This window comes from Lichenostomus cassidix, chromosome 14 (assembly GCF_008360975.1).
Source record: "Lichenostomus cassidix isolate B80296 chromosome 14, HeHo_3.0, whole genome shotgun sequence".
Lineage (NCBI taxonomy): Eukaryota > Metazoa > Chordata > Aves > Passeriformes > Meliphagidae > Lichenostomus > Lichenostomus cassidix.
The window spans coordinates 11,781,596-11,799,116 of NC_139495.1; the positions used below are offsets into that span (position 1 = coordinate 11,781,596).

The window sequence follows — 17,521 nt, forward strand, 5'->3', positions numbered from 1 at the left end:
TAAAATTGTATCCTTGTTATATGATGTGTGCATCTCTGTGTGTTCCACTTTTGAAGAGCTGTGCACCTAAGATCCTATTAAAACACTGAGGGAAATATCCTTTTACCCCTTTTAATTGTGTCTGCCTCATATTTCTACCAGCAGCAAGGCAACACCACAAACCAACCCATGTCTGCAGGAACAAACCCTCCACACATCCCCTAAACCTTCCAACATCACCTCCATTGCCAAGGCTCAGCCACTGCTCATCACCCACAAAAATCACAAATTCTGAAGTGGTTGTTCAGTTTTCTCGGCCATACCTTGTGTTAGTTGGGTAATGCATTTCCATGACAGGAGCAAACAGCTTTAAAATAATGTCCAGCAGTCAAAATTTCATTGCCCAGCCTCTGTGGCTATAAACCATGTTACATGTAGGCCAACAGTGCTCGAGCATTTCACAGATAAACACACACGCTCTTTATCCTTAACAGCTATGTTACTCTGAGAATAAAAGGTAGCAGCAGCTTGAGTGGCATTAAAATGAAGGGAAAGTGCAAATAAAATTCAGATTTATTTCAGTTTCATTTCTGCTTAACTGCAGTTATTCATAACATCTAAATGCACATTCACTGCAGTTTCTAGATGCAATATAGTAGGTTTTATGCAGTTAAAATGAGTTTATGTACAAGAGAATTGCCACAAGCCAATTCAAAACTGCTTTTCAAAAACCTTTTTCCAAACTAAGTTGTATAGTAATAATTCTATTTGTGTTGTACCAGCTAGCCCAGAACTACAAATTCAAAATTACCAGGAAGAAATCTAGGATTAAAAAAAAAGAGAAAAAAAGATATTTGTGGACTCCATATGGAATAGCTAAACACATCTCATGAATTCAAAAGAGAAAAGTCACAACACACTATCTTGCTTTGCATGGTGACACACTTGCAATGTAAGCATATATCTGCATTCTTAATCCTGATGCATTTTGCATTTATCATGCCTTAAGATTTTTAATGCCCCCCAAGCTCAAATTATTAATCACAATTTGTAGGTAATACTCTTCAGATTGTCTTGGTAAATGCACATAAAACATCAAACTATAAAGATATTAAAAGACTTCCATGATCCTTTCTTTCCTTCTGCTTAAAATAGCTTTTCCTCCAGAATTTTTAACACGTTGGAGAAGTCCCTGTTGGTCTCCATGTTGTTCCACAATGCCATTTTCCTTGGATTTCCCATAGCTCTTTGAATGGTAATTTCAAAGACGAGGGAATGATTCACTCAGCCTCACTTGCCAGCCACAGAAGGAAATGCAATTTCTAGGATCAGTAAGAAATTCAGATTCTCCAATCCACTGACCCAACTCTGGGAATAGCCTGGAATTTTAAGCTCCCACACTGACAACAAGTCTCATGTTCTTCAAATGCAACCAACCCTCCTCCAGCACGAGTCACACATGGGGAGATAATTATCTGTACTTTGGCTCTGATTGGAGACCTCCAGTGAGGTTGTACAGAGCACAGCATAACAATTTCAAATGCTCATTCAGATGCATCCTGTGCCTAAAGAGTTTACAAAACAGCTAAAAAAGACAAGGAAAGAGGAGCCAAAATGGATGGAGAGGACCAGGAGGAAGAAGAGATCTGATTCACTTATATGAAACTTATCAATAGCAATGTTACTTCAGTCACTAAATGCAAAAGGCTTCAAAATCTGCACTCACAACTCCAGTTCAACAAGAGATGCCTTTTTGGGCTTTTTCTTTTAAATATAAAGATGGATGCAAGAAGAAGCCTAGTCAAATTTCAGCATTCCTACAATTGCAACAAACTAGAAGTTGTACAAAAAATCTCCACTCTGAAAAAGATCAATGGCTCCCAATCATTATCTGAGCAGAATATTAAAGTAAGACATGCATAATAAAGTAATTTTGTTCCATTTTTGAGAAGTGATGGCATTTAGCGAGATTCAGTAAATTGTCCCTTTCAGCACTAATAACATGTTCATAGCTTTCCCCACCAGACGTTCCATAATGGCAATATAATAGGATTGCAATGACAATTAAATGATTGCATATTTTAGGGCAATGGAGGGTATCCACCAGGGCATGAACCATTAGCAAAATAGTAACATTGTCACAGGAATTTTCATGCTTTGGCACAAAAACTGAGAAAGCAGAAGCACTAGAAGGGAGCAGGTATTCAATTCTCACACCATCTTCTTCACTTAGGAAAGCAGAGAAATGAAACATGGCCTGGGAAGCCTTCCCCAAACAAGATAGTTACTTAGGGAAGCTAGCAAATATGACAAAAAAAAAATTACTGAATAAAAGGGAAAGAAACCCCAAACCAACCCAACATTATTTTGTGGCTTTCCAATGCATCTAAACAGAATTTTGTCCCAAACCAATGCACCTAAACTGAATTAACACTAAGGACAAAGTGCAGCAGGCTGCTAAAGAGAGTGCAGATTCAGCATTAAGTTGGTCACTGAAATCTGTTTTAATACTTCCCTCAGATATCACAAGTGGTTCCCTGTAAAGTGCATGGACAAGTTTAAATGCTGCCAAAACATGAGTTCTCTCATAGATCTAAGTTTACTTCCTTAATGCAGAACTACAGGAAACACTGACAGAAGAGAATGCAGAATTCTGTCATTTGAAACAGCATTTCAAGAAAGCAAACATATTTGTCATCCTTTGTTTCAGAAAAAAAACAACCAACTAAAAATGAAACAGCAATCACAGAAAAAGAAAACAGAGTAAAAAAACCATATGCACGAGAGAATGTTTTTCCTACTTTGCTCCTATTTGATTACAGCTGGAGGACAGAAAGCAAATGACATTTGTTCTATTGCTGTGTAATCCCATTTGCAATGATTGCTCTCTGGTGTGGCAGAGAGAAGGGTGTATCAGAATGCCTTTAAGTATTTGTTATCCCTTTATTTTATACATAAACTAGTGGCCAATATCTGCTTAGAAAGTGTTCAGTAATAACCCTGGAAGATTTTGTGCAAATACAGAGATGCACACCCAGCTGGCCATTATTTCCCAGTCCTAGAAAATAAATCTATTGGAGTTAAGAGCACTTGGAGGTAAACCCCTTTAGAATTCAGATAACCAAAACCATTGTTTTCTTTCTTTCAAAGCCAGTGAAATGAAAATTAAATTAAAATCCACATTAAATTATTAAAAAATATCTAGGAAACTTTTTTAATATGTTCACCCCACTTCAAATGATCAGAGAGACTTTAATTAGGGTGGAAGACCTTCAGGGTCACTTAGTCTGTGTGCAAACCTTGTGCCAAAGGGTCCTGGCTCCACCCGAGGCCTGTAATATTATTCCACAGTAAAAAGCAAAATGCTGTCCTCTACCAAATCAGTGCAATCCAGTTCACTCCCTGCCAGAGAAAGGTTTGATTCAGAGCACACCTGCATCTCTTTCCAGTTAATAGAACACCTTCCTAAACCACAGCCAAAGCACTCTGATCCTGGTCATCCTATCCATCTGTGCCTTCCTTCCTTCATAAGTGGGAAATACAAATTGCACTGTTGCAGTCAGACAGAGGATACTGAACCTGAAAAAGGGCAACAACAATCTTCAGCTCACCAAGAGGAACTAAAGAAATTAATGTATGCCATAATAGAGAGAGATCCTGCTTATTAATGACTAAAATTCATCTTCTAGAGAGGCCATACAGGATGAAGTCTACTTATTATGTGAAAGTCACTCCATGATTTCAGAATTTTAACTCCCCTTTCTCCTTGCTCTTCCTAACATGAAAAAAAACAACTATTTGAAGTTGCCTTCCAGGATCTGAGACCTGCAACAGTTTGCAGTGGTTTTTGTTGTTGTTTTTCCCCAGAAATACCATAAAACTACCTTTGAACTCACCACTAACTATCTCTAGAACCATAAAGTTGGAACAACGAACATCTGCTTGTAACACAGCCTGGAATGCATTATTTATTTATTACTCCAAAGGAATACATAAGAGCCTCTACTCCTAGTCTGTCCCTCTCTGCTTGCTGCTAAGACAGCTCCTAAAAATAGCAAAGTGACAGGAGAGAAAGTTTGAGAGAGGTTCTTCCAGGCCTGCCATGTAGCTGGGAGGCATTAAAGGCTGGCTCAGGTGTTTGGGCATATGGGACTCCCCGAGAGGTGTCAGCATGTGATTCCACCAGAGAGAAATGGAGCTTCCCAGGCATGCAAAGCACTCCATCAGACTCAGCCCAAGAGCAGCACAGAGAGGTTTGGGGAACAGCAGCAATTTGAGAGCCACACGAATCCTCCAGGCTTCCTAAGTAAATAGCAGGTGTTGGAATAGCTTTAAAAAAGGAGCAAATAACCCCCAGTGCTCACCCCATTTAGGTAAGGATACAACAGAGGAGATGGAATAATAATATTGTGGTTTTCCTTCCACACAGCTTATGTGGCAAAGGTGTAACATATTTTAGATTAGGTAGCTGGGTTCAGTAAACAAGGCTTTAAGGGACAGACCTCACTGCAGAACAACAACAGCAAACCATTTTTTAAGAAGAAAAACATCCACAAAACTGGATAAATGCATCCAATTATCAAGACAAATATTGTTTCAGGACAACTCAAAAACCTTGCATGCAAATTCTTTATCTCTAAGAGGACAAAAATAAATGTTTACTGGGTGCCAAATAAAGTTAAGGCTTGTCACAGAAGGGAGAAAAGCACTTTGAAACATCACGTTGTACAGCTGCAAATAAAAGAGAGCATCTGCTATTGGCTAATGCAATAGGAACATCATTCTACTTCTAATGTTACTAATGAGGAATTTCAAAACCCAAAATTAAGACGCAGGAAAAAAAAAACCAACAAAAAAAGTGCTTTTGATTAGTTATCCAAATTGTTCTCAGTGGAAGGAAATAACAAGTCACATTCTCTTCCCACAGTGATGTTAGCCCTGAAGAGCAGGAGCTGCGCAGTGCCTCTGCTTGGCTCCTACAGGTACAAATAAGTTTGCTTCTTTCAACTGTTCATTTAAACACAGAAAACCAGGATATAATTAAAAAAAAAAAAAAAACAACCAAAAACCTTCATATCTTCTGATGATTTCCAACACAAAAACCACAATGCAGAGACATCAAAACTACACAAACATGAAACAAAAGGTTAAAAAAGCCCAAGAAAAACCTACCACTGCTGTCTTCTTCTCAGCAGCCCAAAGAGAACTGAAGCCTGGGAACTTTCCAGATGCTTTTAATTACCCCAATGTGTAATTGCCCTCACCTGCATCTCAGCTAAGCCAGTTTGCTGCCCTGGCTCCACCTCCCTCCTTATCAGGTGTAACCAGGCCAGAGCTGATTGCTAACCTCCCCCAAACTCATTGCAAAAGATAACAAAGATTAGTAAGCATTCAAAAAATGTGAACAAAGATCTGAGTTAAAAAATGTTTGAAAGAACCTGAACAAAGATCTGGTTTCTGCCTCTGAAAGGAGAATTTCTGCTATGCATGGGGATGCAGTGAATCCAACATACTGAGGACAGTTTTCCTCTAAACTAATAATGACCATAGCCCCAGTTAAGCTTGGAAGAAGCAAAGGAACTCTCATGAATATCATTAGGACTTTTCCAATACACATCTCACTCAAATTTAGCCCAAACAGCTATGTTGAAACAGTACTTGGGCTATCATTTCTACAGCTAAAGGGGCAGGAAATCTTTTTACCAACTCCTTTCCCTACCCCTTACACTTTTCTGCAAGCAATATGTGCTTCTGGTTACATAAAGAGCACATTTTAATTATTTAGATGTGTTGCATAAGGCAAGAAGATGGTTAATACCCTTAATGTGCCTGTGCAGATGAGTTTGGTACCACTCCTTCTGCCCTAGTGTACAAGTTCAGAAATACTTCTGCAACATCTCCCCCTGCAATTAGTTCTCACGTCTCCTTCATTATTTCCTCACCACCTAATTCTATAATTCATTGCCTTAACTTCTTCAGCTTTGAAAGTAGAGCATTTCTTCTCAGGGCCACAATATGTAGCAAGCCCTGAAGACCTGGCACACATTTCAGGGCATTAGCAGAAAGGCTTCTCCTTTGCTGTGAATATACAAGTAATGCATTTTTAAGCCCTCTGATAGGAATTTTAGGACCACACATCATGTAATCCAACATACCTGTGTTGCATTAGTAGAACTTTATGGCTGAAGAAATTAATGCCTTAAAAACACAAACCAAAACCACATAACACATAAAATCTGTGCAATGCAGTAAGGCACAAAAGTAATGAATTGCACATATGTTCTGTCCCAATTTCCTATGGAATTAGAGGAGGTTGCAGGACAGGGTTTTGAAGCCTTGCCATGAGAAAACAAAGGGAAGCACCACAGAATATTTCTAGCTCTGGCCAGGGCAATCTCAGATTTAGGGCCTGGCTTTGCCAGTTCTGGCACTTGGGGAAAGACTGGAAGATCCATGCTAAATTTTTACCACATAGAAATTGGAGCTATCATAATAATACCTTCCCAGTAAGAATTACCAACTAGAGGAGCTCTGCAGAGGAGCACCTGAACTATGGGAGGTTGTGCAAAGGCTCAAATTTGAAACAATTTCCTGTCAGGAAGCATGGAAAAAAATGTATAGGTGGGGTTTGGGTTTTTTTGTTGTTTTTTTTTTTCTTTTCCCCCTAAGGTTTTTAATTAAATGAAAGGAGAAATCAAGCAGAAGCCTTTTAGACAATGTTAATGTTAATACACTCACAGGAATGTGGATGATTGGAACAGTTTGCACAGTAAGCACGTGGAGTTTTGCAACAACTAACCTGACCAAATGCTTAATTTTACTTTAAATTACTGCAGGAAAATAGAAAATACCATGCCATGATTCCAAACTTGTTGAAATATTAGCCTTAATATCCCACTAGCTAAATGAACAGTCACCTGCTTTCCTGAGCAGGTATGTTAAATCAAATTATCCCTAACGAGACTGCCTTTGGCTTTGCCAGGCAGTGTGGCTGGCCAAGCCTGCAGCAGTTGGCTGACTGCAGAGGTCTCAAGGATAGCCAGGCATTCTGAGAACCCAAACCATTGGCAAACACCTTCCTAATGGAGTTGATAGCATTGCAGGCAATCTGCACAGGTACAGTGGGTGTTCAATGCACCAGAGCACTTCTCAGCTGGAGACACCATGAGCACACTCAGCCGCACAGGGCAGGGGGAGAGGAACAGCAAAATCCTTCCTTGGGTCACTGACTGGGAGGAATCAAGTCTTCTTCATCAGGATTTGCAGCTCCTGAGGCCAGCACTTGATCAAGTGCTTCTCCAAAAGTTTGATTTTCATCAACAGCTCTGCCTTTGCATCTCACCTGTGCTTTCCTAGCTCTGCCTAGCAGAGATACCCATAACCTAAAGAGCTGCAACCCAATCATCCCATATTCTAAAGCAAACAGAGCCCCCTCATTAAACCCTCCTTCTTGCATTCACATTATTGAACTGCCACATTTCATCAAAGCCCCTTCACTCTGAGCTTCTTTTAGTATTCTGAAAATCACTTTTTTCAAGTGTTTTCCAGAGTTCTGTAATGTTACTGCGGCAGCGATGGTTAACCAAAGGGATTTACAGGATGCTGCTCAGTTCAACCTGAAACAAATTCAACAAAACCTGTGATTTTAAACTTAGGGGCAAGCAGACAGAGATTCATCAGGAGTCAGCACTGGGGCTGCTCCAGGAACAACTCAGGACCACCTTAGGTTGCTGGGTTTTGTTTTAAATCCTGCTCGGTCTTCTCAAGAGAATATTTTCTAAAGAGCAAGAAAAGAGCCAATGTCAGGAACTGCCTTTAACAACCTGTGCTTGCAAAGCAGCTCGGTTAACCTAAATGTGGGTGTTTAATAATAAAGGAGACACAGGTGAAGTGTTACACTGAGAAACCATGCTAGGTTAAACCCTGAATTTCTCAAAACAATGACCATTAGCCACTCACTGAAAAATCTGGCTGAGCTCAATCTCCCATCTGCATAGAGATATTCCAGTGGAGTGGTTTCACACATTTAAAATTGCAGCTGATCTTCACAGCCCAAAATACCGTGTCAAGTGGCTCTTTCCAAGGCAGTAATGATACATTTTTTAAGTTGTAGAAAATATTTATAAACTAATTAATCCTTGCAGTAACTTGTACTCGACTGTGAAACACTTCAAACTCTGTCATGGGTCTGTGTGGATCCACATTCAGCTGGAAGCAAAGGAGGAATTCCATATCCATCCAAGCCCCAGGGATGACTGCAAAGGACCTCCAGCCCTGATTGAAGAGCAGAGAGACTCTCATCAGAGCAGATACATAAACATATTTATTGGGGATGGGGAAAGTTCAAAGTAAAAAGGAGTAAACCCAACTGCAGCACATACATTCCCTGAAACTTCTTCACCAAATAATAGCTGTATATTCACAGTCTCCATTTCTTGTCTCTCTGCACCTCAATTTGGCCTCTCTATAAATTCCCCTCTGCAACATGCAGGGCAAAGTCAACCCCAGTCTTAACACAATCAAAAAAAAAAAAAAAAAAAAAAGAAACACATTCTTATGACATGAAAGAGTTAATGACAGATCATTAATTAAATCTCTCAGAGGTGCTGAATGCAGGCATCAATTGTCACAACTCAACACTTCTCAAATTCTCCCAGCCCCCATAAAACTGTTCCTGCAAGTTTCATTATTATTTTTTTATTGCAGCATGTGTTGTGCAGAAGGCTCACACAAATCCTCAAAAAGCAGCTCCCAAAAAAATCCTGGTGAACACAGCACAGAAGGCTCCTCTGAAGACAAAGAACAAGACATCAGTGCCTCATCTGCTGTGAATTAGTTTGCTTTTTTCCCTTCAAGAACTCTTAATATGAGAATGCGATCAACAGTTAATCTCCCTGAGCAGACGCCACTTTGTTATCCTCCGTGGTAGTTCTCTGCTCCTGGGGTAATTTGTTGCTGAACAATTTAGGCAAACACTTGGCTCAGGATAGAAAGAAGTAAGATTAGTCTGTAATTGGAATATTTTGTCTCATTTATTCTTGAAGATGTGCCATATTACACTCCATCAGCCAGGGGTTATTGTTTTATGAAATCAAGCTGCACCTGGCATTGCATTGTACAAAACCTCCAGTGCTGCTGTTTGCAGTCCAGCTCTGTTTATCCACATCTCACAACCCACGAATGCCTCATCCTGGGGTGGAACCTTCAACCCCTCAGCAAATTATCCTACAAAGTCTTTAATTGGAAAAAAAAAAACTCCAGGACAACTGTTAAATATAGCCATAATGTCAAACACAACTGTTAATGATCAGAGTAATCAATGTACTTTTCTCTTTGCATTTATTTTCTACTTCCAGCAAGATTTCAAGATGATCTCTTCTTTCACATCTTTAAGCAATTACTCCTGCAAATGAAGAAGCTAATTGATTGTATCCCTGTTTCATTCAGATTGACTTCTAGAAGGCTTTGTGTGCTTTGAGATGATTGCAGGCATGAAAACAGGGGGGTATTTAAAATTCAGCTGTATTTACAACATTCTTGCACTGGTGTATCTTACCCCACATGTGACACCATATTCTTAAAAAGTACATTTAAAGAAGTTTTAGGATAAGACCTAACTTTCAGTACTTAGAGAAATAGAAACTTTCTTTCCTGTTATCTAATTTCACATAAATACCTGCTGCAAAATTCACCTTTGAAAGGCATTCTGCCATAAGGAATAAAAAGCCCTTGAAGCATGTGCAGCATCATGTGTAAGGTAGCTAATTCTGACCCATCCTCTTGCACACACACCAAACTGACAGGTATTTGGGTGGTTTTCATTAAGCCAAGTTTTTACTGGGAAGTTTATATTAACTTCACCACTGCAAAGTCAAATATTTACACTGTTAAAAGGGAGAATAGAGGAGAATAAACATTCAGAGATAAATCCTATTTCTAAGACGTCAGGCGGCAAGGGTAGAACAAAGGATTTTCCATTGGTCCTGTCAAAGCATTATAGAATGTAAGAAGGATAAGAAGAATGGCTTTGCTTGGCTTGGTAGAGATTTTGACAGAGCATGGTTGGTTCTTTTACTTGGAAAAGAAAGATAGAGAATCAAAGAAAATTAAATAATTATTAAATCATGAGGGAGAAAGGAGATTTAAACTCATAACATGCCATGATTTGTTCCTGATATTAATGGATTTCTATGTAAACAGGTAAGACAAATCCCATTCTTGCTGCATATGGTATTTCCCATCCCCTCCCTAAGACTTATGAGCTATACTCAATTTTAGGCATCCAGAGATGTCTGATACCTGAACACTAGTATTAGATAGAAAAATAGAGTGATTGACTTTTAAATAACAGTAACAAACTGCATGTTCATCTGGATTTCAGAGTCTGGGGGGGAGGACCAGGTTACAGCAGAACAAACAAAAAGTAACACCAAAAAACAAGCAAAAATCCCAAACAAACAAAAACCACACAACCAAACAAACAAAACAAAAAAACCCAACAAAAAAGATCCCCCCCAAAAAAAAACCCAAAAAAAACCAAACAAACAAAAAAACTCACCAAAATATATAGAATCTAGGAAAGAAAAGGTAAACTAATTTCATATCTCCCATATAAAGCAAATGCTGACACCTCAGAGGCAGACTTTTCCATCCTATGTATAGCAGAGTACCCGAAAAGAGATCCAAACTACACTGAAAAAGTGTTGCTCTTCTTGCAGTGCTAAATCCAGGTACAGTTCTTTAGCAGCTGAGTTTTGTGTTGTGCTAGAGCCTGAGATTTGGCCAAACACAAGAAAGGCATTGGTTTGCCTTTGCAAAATTGCTTGCAGGGCTGGGACATAATGAACATTATTAGTTTGATCTATTGTTACCAAGCCAGCTCCTAAATCAGTTCAGTTTACTCCAAAAGCTTATTTCAGTGGCTGTTGAGGTTTTCTGGTGGATGTTCCTGTGGAAACCTGGTTTTCCTAATCTCTTAGGAAAGTTTTTAACATAGAAAAACTCTGAATTACAAGCTCACTTGAAGACCACGAAAGAAGATGAAACCTGAGTTTTGGGAGTCCAACTCCACCCCAGCCCCTCCACGGCTGCACCCCACACTGCACACAGCCAGAGCAGCTGTTTGCCCACCTGCTGCACCCCAGGCTGCCCACAGCAGAGTCTCCAATATCCTGATCATTAAAATAATGCAATCTTGGAGCAATAACTAAATAACAAAACAACAGCTCAAGCTGGTGTCTCCAAGGAGGGACCCTGAGCAGAGAATATTCTGGGCTTTTATAGCCTTGCAGTCCAAGCAGGCAACAGGCTGAGGTCACTGGCTACCACCTGAGTGTCCCTGACCTGCCATCAGATCAGACATGACATCAGCACCCCAAGGTTTGAATCGTGGCTTTTATTTGGTTACAAATTATCTCTGGAACAACAGACAAAAAATAAAGCTGAAGGAGCTCCTGGGGCCAAGCGTTGCTGTTCACAGGTGAAATACCTTCAGCCTCAAGCTCTGAGTGTTGGGGCCAAACCTTTGTCCCCTGAACACAGAGAGGAAGCACCCTCAGCATGGAGGGAAGCTGTTCTCCACCCCAGGCAGGGTCAGCAATGACAATCCTCCCCAGATCACTGCAGGCATCTCTGCCTGTGCTCCCTGTCCCTCAGATGCCTTCTGGCAGGCAGGGACAAAAGCTGACTGCATCCCCACCTGCACAAGCTGAGTTTCAAAAGACTTCTTAAACCCCTCCCTCAAAAGCCTGGGGGGGAAAAAAAAGAGTGGTTAAAAACCACTGGGTCAGTTTTAAATTTATTGGCACAGCAGCTGGGGAAGTTTTAGTAAATTTTTTATTTTTCCTCTTCACATTGACAAGCAAGCTCCTTCCCCTTTTTTCCCCCTCCTTGACATTACCCAAGCTGGTGTGCCTGGGAAGATGCACCACTTGTAGCCTGCTCCCTTCACAGCACACCCAAGGTGGGTGGCAGTCTGCCATGGCACAGCATCCTAACTCAAGGTGACAGCTCCTTCGGAGAGACACGACAGCAGTGTCCCTGGGCTCATCCCCAGCCACTCCAGGATCCCACACTGACATCTCCTCATCCCTTTGCACAGCCCTTCTTCCAAGGGGCAGCAAGAAAACGCTTTCATCTTTTCTCTCCCCCAGCGTTTTGCTTTGTTTGCCTGAAAAGATGAGCCACATCATGAGTTTTCAGCAATGTTTTGTAGGAAAAGTGTGTCAGGAGCCATTACCTGGAGGTGCTGATTGCTGTTGTGGTGTTTGAGACAAGCTGGCAACTGGTACTTCTTTGGAATGGCTACAGACAAAAATAGTCTTGAGTTGCTGCTGGGTTTTAAAACTGATTTCTCCAAAGCAATATTTTTCAGAATGAAAGGAATTGTCAGAGCCAACAAATTGCACATGAGATATGAAAGAAAAGGTAAGAATTTCTATCCTGGGGATACAGCCCGAAAGTGTGAGACATAGCTCTGGAAAAAAAAAAAAAATCTCAGTGGCAGCTAAAAAAAAAAAAGGAAACTGGCAAAGTTATTGAAAGAAACATCAGAAATGATAACCCAAAGATGAGGTTAAAGGCCACAGCACATGTACTCATTCACTGGTAGTTAATAGCTCAGATCTCAAGAGGTTGCTGGGGACAACTGCTGTGCAGGAAACACTGCTGCATTTTAAAGGCACTTTCAGAGCACAGAATAGAAATTGTAGGATTGTATCCTTGTTCTTCCTGCTCCGAGGACTTACCAAGCAGCAGTATAACCACCTGTGCAGCAGGAGTGAAGACAGCAACCTTCCCTAAAGCTATTTCAGATTCAGCAATCACATCTGATATTTAAACAACTTGGAAATTTGCAGATCCTCGCCTAGATGGGGCACAGACAAGGTGCAAAAGTGACTGCAGCATCCACCCTAGACATGCAGCATAGTTTTTCCTAAGTCTGGTTTACCTTTCTCCCAGCAGGAGCAAACAGCAATATTTTCTAGGTGCTATAATTTCAGGCACGGGGCAATACTTCAGCAGCATTCTACTCTGCCAGAGAGAAGGACTGGAATTTTAAAAGGCAGTGTGATTTACAAGCAAGTTGCACTGTACTTTGCATCATGCTACACATGCTCTCTGCCTTCTGTGTGCTGAGAATCTTCATTCCAGCTGGCAGCTTCAGTTGTTTCTCTGCTGCAAATTGAAATGGTGCTTTTCCAGAATTCTAACTCTTATTGTTTCAATTTCAAGCTAAGTTTCAGTCCATGAATAATGTTCAGAAATAGAAAGCAGAAGTATGTACATTTGCCGCCCCAGATGTTATTTATGTCAGCTTAGAAAAAAGTCAGACACTGACAGCTCCTGAGGTAATCAAATATTTTCTGTTCATCTCATATTGATCTTGCAAAAGACTAGCTTGCTTGATTGAAAACAAGTTGTTAAAGGAATAGAGTAGCCTCTCTTCTCTGCAGTAACCAAGCCAGCTGGCTAGCATGTAAGCACAGACATTAAAGGGATTATGAAATAATTTCTTACCTAGTAGAGTTGCTATATAATAATTATTCCCTTCTCTGCCATATATGGACATTTACCAGAATTGAAATCCTGTAGTTGGAAGAAGTTTGCCTTTCAGGGTTTCAGCCTTGGAGTGCATGATGTGCCATGCAATGAGCAAGGACACATTTATTGCTCTGGTTCAGGCAAGGGTCCACCGAGCCAGCCTGCTGCCTGCAGGGCCAGCTGGAACCAGCAGGCACAAACTGGGGCAGTGGCCACTTGTCTGACACTTTCTTTGAGTCCTTTCTCAGTCTCCAACCATATTGAGCTCAGGAGAAAGTTCCTGAGCCCAGCTTGGTTTGTTTAGAATCCTCCAAAGGATCTCACTCCTGAGTGTTAGCAGAAGAACATTATTAAAGCTAAATGCTCTTACTTTTGCCTGAGTCTGTTGTGACCAAGGGGATTCTCACAGAAAGTGGGTGGCTGTGCTAAAAGCATGTTGATGTTGAGAGTGCTTGCTGTCACCAGCCCCAAATTAATCCCAATTGTTATGGCTGGCAGTGTGGCCAAGCAGCCTCAGAGGGGCTGAATGTCCCCAGCAGGGCTGATGAGCTCCTGCAGCCCTCACTGTGTTACACCCCAACTTCTTTGGCCACTTCTGGCCCATCAGCTCTGCAGAGCTGCCAGGACTCTGTGGATGGATGAACTGCTTTTGCTTGGTTCCATTTTTAACCAGAGAGGTGCATGCACTGTCCAGTCACTCCTTCACTTGGACAGTAATGTCCACCTGTCCCTGGCTGCAGGAATTGCTGTGCTCACCTGAACCTGAGTTTGACCCTCTGGGGAGGTGCAGAAGCTCTGCAGGAGCCACACCATTTCCATCTGACCTGGGGATACAGGCACATCACCGGCACAGGATTCCTAAGGAGAACTCCTCTTTGTTTAATCCAGCATTGTGGGACACAACTGTCTAATTCCCTTTGGCTTAGTGACTTGATCTTTATACCTATCTTGGCTATTTTTCTTTAATGGGATATGTTGGTTTTGGGTCTTTTCCCTTTGGCTAAAACATCATATAAACCTCATTTTCTGGTTTTATTCTGGATTTCAGTTGGTCAGAAATGCAGCAGACCTGTTCTCTACTTCAGTTATACCAGTGAATCTGTCCCTGCAAACGTGTTTTCTCCCAGAAGGGAAACAAGGGAAGAGAGAGAATTTCAGTCCATCTGTTCTGTCCAAAATTAGGAATTACAGAGGAGTGTGAGAATAAAACTAAAACCCTACAATCCCATAAACCTACCCACGCTTGAATTGAATCTTATTTTGCCTGAACTACTTCTCCTATCCCTCGTAGAACCACTGCAAATTCTCTGGTACCTTTCTACAACTTAAAATTTCGGTTGTGAACAAACTGCTACATGAACTGCATAGATCATGTAAGATGTAGATAATGGAAATTCCAAAAAGCTACACCTCAGGCTTGGGTAGCTTGGAGCTGGAGTTCAGATGTCTAGACATTTCAGGATTATCAAAACTCCTTCTTACTGCTGAGAAAGAAGCTTGTGTTGAATTCTAAGCTGGAAAGGCTTAGAGGGAAAGGCAGGATGAAGAGGGGGCTGTGCTATTTACAACATCCCCTCTCACATGTCACAGATCAAATCTACTTGTCTCAAACTGATGCAATTCAACAGAGCAAAACCATTCCAGCAGTTGAGGCTATTCTGCTTCGTTATTCCCCCTCAGTAAATCAGGTACATTAGGGTTCACAACACCTGAACTGTGTCCTCACTGCTCTGAACTCAATTTCCTACCAACTTTTGCAGCAAAAATAGGACCAAAATTTGTTCCCTTTACTAAGGGAAAGTTACACCACGATTTCTCTCCCATCTCTTTAAAAACAAATTAAAAAACCCCCCAGATTTACTATGAAGTGGGGCTTAGCTTCTCTGAAAGAGATCAGCTCTGCAGCTGAAATTCAGAGGTTTTCCCCCCAGTCTCCATCAGTAATTAGTGAAGATCAGCTGAAGTGAAGTGACCTGCAAACCCCAGACACCAGAGCTGAAAGGTGCTGCAGAACCACACAGATATCTGCAAAACTGCCCTTTGATTTGTGCTGCATGGGATGCTCCTCAGCTTGTTTTTGCAGAGAATTCAAACATAAAACATCTTGGCAAGTCTGACTTTCTTCCCTATTCCCTCTCTTGCCTTTTTTCACTCCCTACTGCAACTCCCGTGCATTTTAGAGAACTCCATCACATGGATTTATCACTCAATGGCCAGAGAGAGTACGTGACGCAAGGCACGTGGTCCTCACCATAAATAATTTGGGCAAGTAGAACTTAATTTTCCTTGAACAGTGAGCAGATTTAATCAAAACCAAGCATCAATCCCCAGATCTCCCTGGAACAATATAATTGTCCATAATCCTGCCCTCACTGCCCAACTTCCCCATTTGATGCTGTACTTAACTTTCAGACAACATCAACTGCCAAAAAGTGCTTTTCTGTTATTTTGGAAGGCTCCTTGACTGCAGTTCCCAGAACACAAGGCAGTTTTTCCAGGTCTCTGTCTCAGAGGCAATGCCTGCTCTGCCATGCAAAGATGAGGGTTTGTCCAGTGAGCACTTACAGCACACCTTGATCAGCCTCAGGAAGCCTTTGGTAGAAGGTGGGAGGTACAAGGTAGACAAGAGCTAGGTTAGTACTTTCAAACAATGATTTTTCTTCACAGCTTGAAGCATATTTAGGATTTTCGTGGTCATGAAGGATGAAGAATACTCAATCTACTTCCTATCCATTTATGTTTGGGACAGCAAATGATTTAATTTGCTTATCAGCACAAACTAAGCTGGTGAAAACAGATTTTTACTCATTCCTTTCTCTTTCAAGAATAAATTAAATTGAAGAAGCATCTACAGACTGACTTGAGCAGCAATTAAAATATACACAAACTAAAAATTGCACAAGGACAGCTCTGAAACATTCCTGGTGGGAAAGCCTACCAATAGCAGGGAGAAGCTCTCAGGGCATACTTGGTAGAACTTTAGAAAACAACTAGGAAAGGTACCATAGAAACAATATCAGAAGACATCAAGCCAGACTCTATTTAAATGCCTGGGGCACACAATTACAGAAATATAAATACATTCATATGTATATGTATATGTATATATATACACCAGCAATTTGTTCCAAATAGTAACATCTGCCCTCAGCACTCAGTTAATGGTCAGTGTGGTTTCCTGATCACTGCATCTTCAAAGACTGTGACAATCCAGTCCCTAATGCCTTTGTACAGTGGTTAGGACAAATCAAATCTGCTTTTAATTGGCAGCATTGCACACATTATTTGAACAGCTTAATTAACTTATCCAGCTCATAAGTAGTACTTGCAAACTGCTCTACAAACAGGAAGGCCCAGTGAACACTGAGTAAAGCACAATCATGGTGTTTGGATGCTCTTTGGCAAGGTGCACCTCGTTACCCTGTGTGCTTTGCTGTGTTTGGAGCCATGAGCTGATCAGAAACAGATTCTGCCCAAGCAGGACCTGCTGCTTACAGGGACATAGGAAAAGTCACAATTACCATCACAGTTAATCTAGCACAGCACCTGCACTGCATGGAACCACAGAATCCTTTCAGCTGAAAAACACCTCCAAGATGATAAAGTCCAGCCATGAGCTCAGCACTGCCAAAGCTCAGCCATGTCCCCAGGTGCCACATCCACGTGTCCTTTACATCCCTGCTGGAATGGGGACTCCACCTCTGCCCTGGGATCCTGTGCCATGCTGACCACCCTTCCACTGCAGGAATTCTGTTCCATCCCATCTAACCCTCCCCTGTTGCAACCTAAAGCCATTTCCTCTTGTCCTGTTGCCCATTACTAGAGAGGAGAGACCAACCCCACCCAGCTGCACCTCCTGCCCAGGAGCTGTGGGGAGGGAGAAGGTTGCCCCTGAGCCTCCTTTTCTCCAGGCTGAGCACTCCATGAGCTCCAGACCTTCCCCAGTCCTTTCCCTCCTCTGGACACACTCCAGCACCCTAATATTTTTCATGTGAGGAGC

General features: G+C 41.4%; 1 protein-coding gene across 9 annotated transcripts in view; it reads right to left on the reverse strand.

Moving 5' to 3' along the window:
- Positions 1 to 5,246, reverse strand: part of LOC146430868 (uncharacterized) — a 537,765-nt gene extending 532,519 nt beyond the window's left edge. For 3 of the 9 annotated variants that reach the window (XR_014855167.1, XM_085074905.1, XM_085074904.1), the window contains exon 1: positions 5,152 to 5,242. The gene's annotated coding sequence lies outside the window, so the exon portion shown is untranslated. Of the gene's footprint in view, positions 1 to 5,151 lie in introns of all 9 variants that reach the window. The other 6 variants (XR_014855166.1, XR_014855165.1, XR_014855168.1 and 3 more) reach the window with 4 other exon arrangements.
- Positions 5,247 to 17,521: the final 12,275 nt, after the last annotated feature.